The sequence below is a fragment of the Urocitellus parryii genome, chromosome 11 (genome assembly GCF_045843805.1).
Source record: "Urocitellus parryii isolate mUroPar1 chromosome 11, mUroPar1.hap1, whole genome shotgun sequence".
Lineage (NCBI taxonomy): Eukaryota > Metazoa > Chordata > Mammalia > Rodentia > Sciuridae > Urocitellus > Urocitellus parryii.
In genome coordinates this window covers 124,946,206-124,951,828 of record NC_135541.1, presented here as the reverse complement: position 1 = coordinate 124,951,828, position 5,623 = coordinate 124,946,206, and the positions used below count along the sequence as shown (strand labels likewise).

The window sequence follows — 5,623 nt, the reverse complement described above, 5'->3', positions numbered from 1 at the left end:
GATTCTCTTCTAGTTTGTTCAGCTTTTCCTCCCTTGTTCAGACATTTTATTTGAATTTGATAATGATGGTTAGTGATTTGATTGAGATGCCTTATAGAGAAGTAACCTCTCTTTCAGCTTTTTCATATGGTGTTTGCTTCATATTTCAAAGTAAAAAGTTTTCTTTCTTTTTTTCTTTTGAAACAGGGTCTTGCTAGGTGCCTTGGGGCCTTGCTAAATTGTCTAGGCTGACATGGAACTTGGGATTTTTCGTGCCTCAACTCCTGAGTAGTTGGGATTGCGGACCTATGCCATCCTCTTTAAAAAAAAAAAAAAAATTAGGAATATTGGACATATCTACCATATTTTGATTATAGACTGAAATTTTAACATTTCTTTTTTTCTTTAATTCTTTTTTTTTTTTTTTGGTAATCCTAGGGGTCAAGTCCAGGGCCTCTTACATGCCAGGCAACTGTTCTACCACTGACCTTATCTCATCTTCCCAATGGAGTTATACCATAGTTTTTGTTAGGCCAGTAGTGGCTGTTCATATTATTTTCACTGTGTAAATAATATTCGGTGTGATGTCAAGTAGTGAATTTTGATTGTTTCATGTCTTGAACAGCCCTTTGTTTTTTATGAAGTTATAATAATTAATTTAGTTTACTATGCACCAATTCTATCAAATGCCTATTAATACTTTCTCTCAAATGGCCAACGTATCAAATAATCTTTTTTAAAATATTTTTTTTTTGTAGATGGACACAATATCATTATTTATTTTTATGTGGTGCTGGGGATCAAACCCAGTGCCTCACACATGCTAGGCAAGTGCTCAACCCCAGCCCTCAAATAATCTTTTTTTTTTTTTTTGGCATTTATTTATTTTTATTTATTTTATTTTATTTATTTTTTTTTATTGTTGGTAGTTCAAAACATTACACAGTTCTTAATATATCATATTTCACAGTTTGATTCAAGTGGGTTATGAACTCCCATTTTTACCCCGTATACAGATTGCTGTATCACATCAGTTACACTTCCATTGATTTACATATTGCCATTCTAGTGTCTGATGTATTCTGCTGTCTATCCTATTCTCTACTATCCCCCCTCAAATAATCTTAAGAAATTAATTATCCTTCTGGGGGCTTGTCCCAGTGCTCTACTAAATAACTTTTAGTAACCAGCGCCATCTGCTGACTATTGATGAAGTAGAAAAATCAGAATTAAGAGTCACATGGTTAGCCTTTGGGGGAAGTGGAGAAGGCCTTGTAATCCCATAGACCTGGAAGGCTGAGGTAGGAGGAGGATGGCAAGTTCAAAGCCAGACTCAGTAATTTAGCAAGGCCTGAAGCAACTTAGAGAGGCCCTGTCTCAAATAAAAAAAAAAGGAGTTGGGGATGTGGCTCAGTAGTGCTTAAGCACCTCTGGGTTCAATCCCTGGTACCAAAAACAAGTCACAGGGTTGGTGTTTTAACTGGTAAATATCATGGTTTCTGACCTTCTAAATGACATTCTGGAGAAAGGGATATGGACCTTATGTTAGGACTAGAGAGGAAAATATAAAAATAATTAAATATTCTTTCTTCCCCTTGCCTTATCATTGTACTCTGTTTTCCTAGAAAGAAAGTCTGTGTTCAGATATTTCTTTTCTAAGCCTTCTGTCTGATCTACCAAAGGAATAAGGAAAGGTGGGCTACCATTTTTTAAAAATTACATTTTTATTTTCATATACTCAATATATGATAGATTATACATATTTAAAGGGTATAATTTCATTGGTTATCCGTGAAATGACTGCACAATCAAGATAATAAACATTTCTGTCCCTCCCCAAAGTTCCTTTTGCCTTCCATTCATTTTCTCCCCCCCTCCTTCTTCTTCTTTATAACTTAGGTGCATTTTATTAGTTTTCTTCCAAAATCCTATGAAAGAGCAAAGTTAATCGGGGTGCGGTGATGCATGCCTATAATCCCAGCAGCTCAGGAGGCTGAGGCAGGAGGATCACAATTTCAAAGTCAGCCTCAGCAAAAGTGAGGTGCTAAATCATTTCAGGGAGACCCTGTCTCTCAATAAAAAATACAAAATAGGGCTGGGGATATGGCTCAGTGATTGAGTGCCCCATTCAATTCCCAGTACCAAAAAAAAAAAAAAAAAAAAGAACAAAGTTTAAAACCAAGACACTGGCAAGCAGATGAGAATCCTTCCTCACCCCAGAAGCTGTCCCCCATTCCCGTGTCCCCTAGTTGTGTCACTGCTGTAGTTCACAGGGGTGAAGCACTTGCTACTTTTGCCCATCATCAAACCCCACAGGGGAAAGAACTACTACCCATTTTCTTCATCCCAGCTCCACAAGCTGATCCAGGTGCAGAAAACATGGTAAGAACTATTGAGATCTAGCAGGAGTTCTGAACCCCAGAGGGCCAGAGTCAGGGCATAATCTGTGAAGAAAAGCACATCCTCCTCTGGCTTGGTGGCCCCTAAGAATAATGCTGGGCCTAGTACCTCACTCCCAGAAACCAGTTGAACACTGTTAGGTCAAAGAGGACCAGAGGCTGGGGTTCACTGGAAGCTGGTATAGATAGATGCAGTCAGATTTGAAAGGGCAACGGCCACTCACCTTCCCCCATCCCCCATGAAGAACCGGCAGCCGATCTGGCTGTTCTGAGCCTTGAAATTTCTATTGAGCTGCTCCTTCTTGATTCTCCCCACCCCAGAGCTTGTGGGGAACTATGTAGCTGGAATGGACTTGGCCCTGGGGACATGACACTGACTTGATGATATCTAGTGGGAAGTCCTGAAGGTTCTTCTGCCAGGTACGTAGGCAGCCCAGGCAGTGAGCATGGGTACAGCTGAGCAGGATGCCAAACACCATCTGAGCTTCTGGCTTGTCCCATACTTTATCCATGCAGATGGCACACACCACATCCCAACTGCCCTGCTTTCTCTGCCACTCCTCAAGGCTCAGGCTCTGAAGTGAGGCTGTCAGCTCCCAGACAAAGTCAGACTGTGGCTGAGATTACTGGAAGTGGCTGTGATGCTCATCAGCAGATGATAGAGACGGGCTTCCTGGAACTGCCACTAACCTCCTGTAGACCAGGCTCCATGTCCCAGCAGGTCCCAGCCCAGGCCCAACCTACAGCCATAATCATGGAAGGCAGGTAGGTGGACTTGGAGCCCCTGGGGGTGATGGGGTGGCTCTGAATGGCAGAGCCTTCCAGCTGGGGCTCTGGTGGGGTGATGTGTGGCTCTGAATGGCAGCGGTCCTATTCTGGGGGATTAGGTGGCCTTAGGTGCTGACAGCTGCTTTGGTCTCCATGGAAGCAGAAGCCCCGCTGGAAGTACCTGCAGACCTGGGGCACCTTTCTGTCATAAGCATGGCAACTTGACCCCCAGTGATCATCCCTGAATGGCAGCTGGGAACGGGGCTTGCTCTCCCTACCATGACTGTAGTCATCCTACCCTGCAGCATCCATCCCAGCTGCAGGTCCCTGTGAGCCTCCATTCGTTTTCAAACACCCATTGATCAGTTTGCATTTTATGTGATTTTATATATATAGAAACATACAGCATGTTCTCTGTTTTGGTTTGGCTTTGCTGTATGGTTTGGATGTGGCTTGTCCCCAAGAGTTCATATATTGAAGGCTTGGGTCCTTAGTGTGGCAGTGGTGAAACAGTGGGACTTTGTAGAGGTAGGGCCTTGTGGAGTGTCTTTAGGTTATTGGGGCTTTGCCACAAGAGGGATTAAAGTAGTTTTCCTGAGACCTGAGTTAGTTCTAACTAGAGCAAATCACTCTAAGAGAGACCAACCTGGAATCTCTCTCTGGCTTCCTATGTCTCTCCATGTGATCTTGCCCTCTCATATTGCACTCTCAGCATTGTGATGCCCTCTGCCACAAGTTCCTCACCAGAACCAAGCCAATGCAGGTGCCAGACCCTTGAACCTTCAAAATTGTGTTAAATAAACCTCTTTTCTTTATGAAGTTATCTAGTCTCTTGAATCTCACTAGAGTAACAGAAACAGAATACTACATGGTTTCTTTCACTGTGTTATTACTTTGAGATTCGTCCATGTTGTTGTGTGTGTCAGGAGTTTATTATATTTTATTGCCAAGTATTATTCTGTTGTACAGATTTATAACAATTGGTGTATTCTTCACTTGTTCATGAACATTAGGGGTGTTTCCAGGTTTTGGTTATTACATATAAAACTATTATAGACATTTGTGTACAAGTTTTTGTGCAGACACACATTATCATTATTTCCGAGTCAAAACCCAGGAGTGGAATGTCTAGATCGTATGATAAATTTCCACTTACCAAACTGTTTTGAAAATAACTGCCAAACTGTTTTATGAAGTGCTTGTGCCATTTTACATTCCCACCCTAGTGTGTGAAAGCTGTACATCTTGCCAACATGTGATATTGTCAGTTTTTTTATTGTAATTTTTAAGTTTACAGTGTTTTTTTCATTATAGTTTTAATTGGATTTGCATTTCCCTAGTGACTACTGATGTTGAACATCTTTTCATGTGCTTTTTTTGAGCTATCTGTTTTAAAGTACTTCCTAGGTAATAGGGCTAATGCTTAATTCTCAGTGAAGGATGAGTGTTACACAACAAGTGCCATGAAAAAAATCTCATTCACCAGTTGACTATGACATTTTAAAAAATTCACTTGAAATTCCCATACCTGAGGGATACAGTTACTCTTGAATTAAGAGCTCCAATACAAGAAGTTCTTTGAAATAAGTTTTGCATTAAAATGTGTATATTATCCCTAAATTAAGGGTCAGCCCAGAATAGAGTACTCCCTCTTCCCCATTTTCTTCCATTAGAACAGACTGTTTTCTAGATTTGCTAAAGGTTATTTCAGAAAACACAGAATCTGTGCTTTAAGGGAATGGCTGAGGTCCTTAGAGAAGGATAAGTAGGGGATGAGGAATTGCACAGGAAAATGGAAATAGCAAACTTGTTAGGACACTTGTCTGGTAAACAATGGGAAAGTGTTCAGGGACGTATTGTCAGGCAGATGGGACTGAGAGAAGGTGGGGAGGATAGTGATGAATACATGCTTAGATCCCTGAGAGCAGGCCCCAGATGAAAGAGGACCTGAAGGGGCAACAGGAGATCAGTCACTCAGTAAGATACTAACTATACAAGTAACTTCTTCATAATTTTGTGCAGAGAAGCAGCATTCTTAGAATACCTGCATGATGGGCTGGGGATGTGGCTCAAGCGGTAGCACGTTCGCCTGGAATGCGTGCGCCCTGAGGTTCGATCCTCAGCACCACATACAAACAAAGATGTGTCCGCTGAGAACTAAAAAATAAATATTAAAAGTTCTCTCTCTCTCTCCTCCCTCACTCTCTCTTAAAAAAAAAAAAAATACCTGCACGATGACGGCTTCTCTTCTCAGTCTTTTTCTAGGAACTAGATTCCCCCCACATTGGGCTTTTTCTCCTTTCCCAATTCTTGTTTTTTTGGATTCATATGAAAAAAAAAAAAAAAAGAATGGCTTTTGTCATGGCCTCCACTGCCTGAGCTCTCTTTTTCTGTCCACCTCCACAACCAACATTTTTAACTGTTCTGTTTCCTTATTTGGTGTAGTGGTTGATAGTTAAGTTTCTGAGCTGGGTTCA

General features: G+C 41.2%; 1 long non-coding RNA gene across 1 annotated transcript; it reads left to right on the top strand.

Annotated features, from left to right (window-relative positions):
* The first annotated feature begins 2,703 nt into the window (after positions 1-2,703).
* Positions 2,704-3,910, top strand: LOC113176494 (uncharacterized). Its single transcript, XR_003300075.2, has 3 exons — positions 2,704-2,798; positions 2,895-3,143; positions 3,266-3,910. It is a non-coding gene; the product is annotated as an uncharacterized LOC113176494 (long non-coding RNA).
* Positions 3,911-5,623: the final 1,713 nt, after the last annotated feature.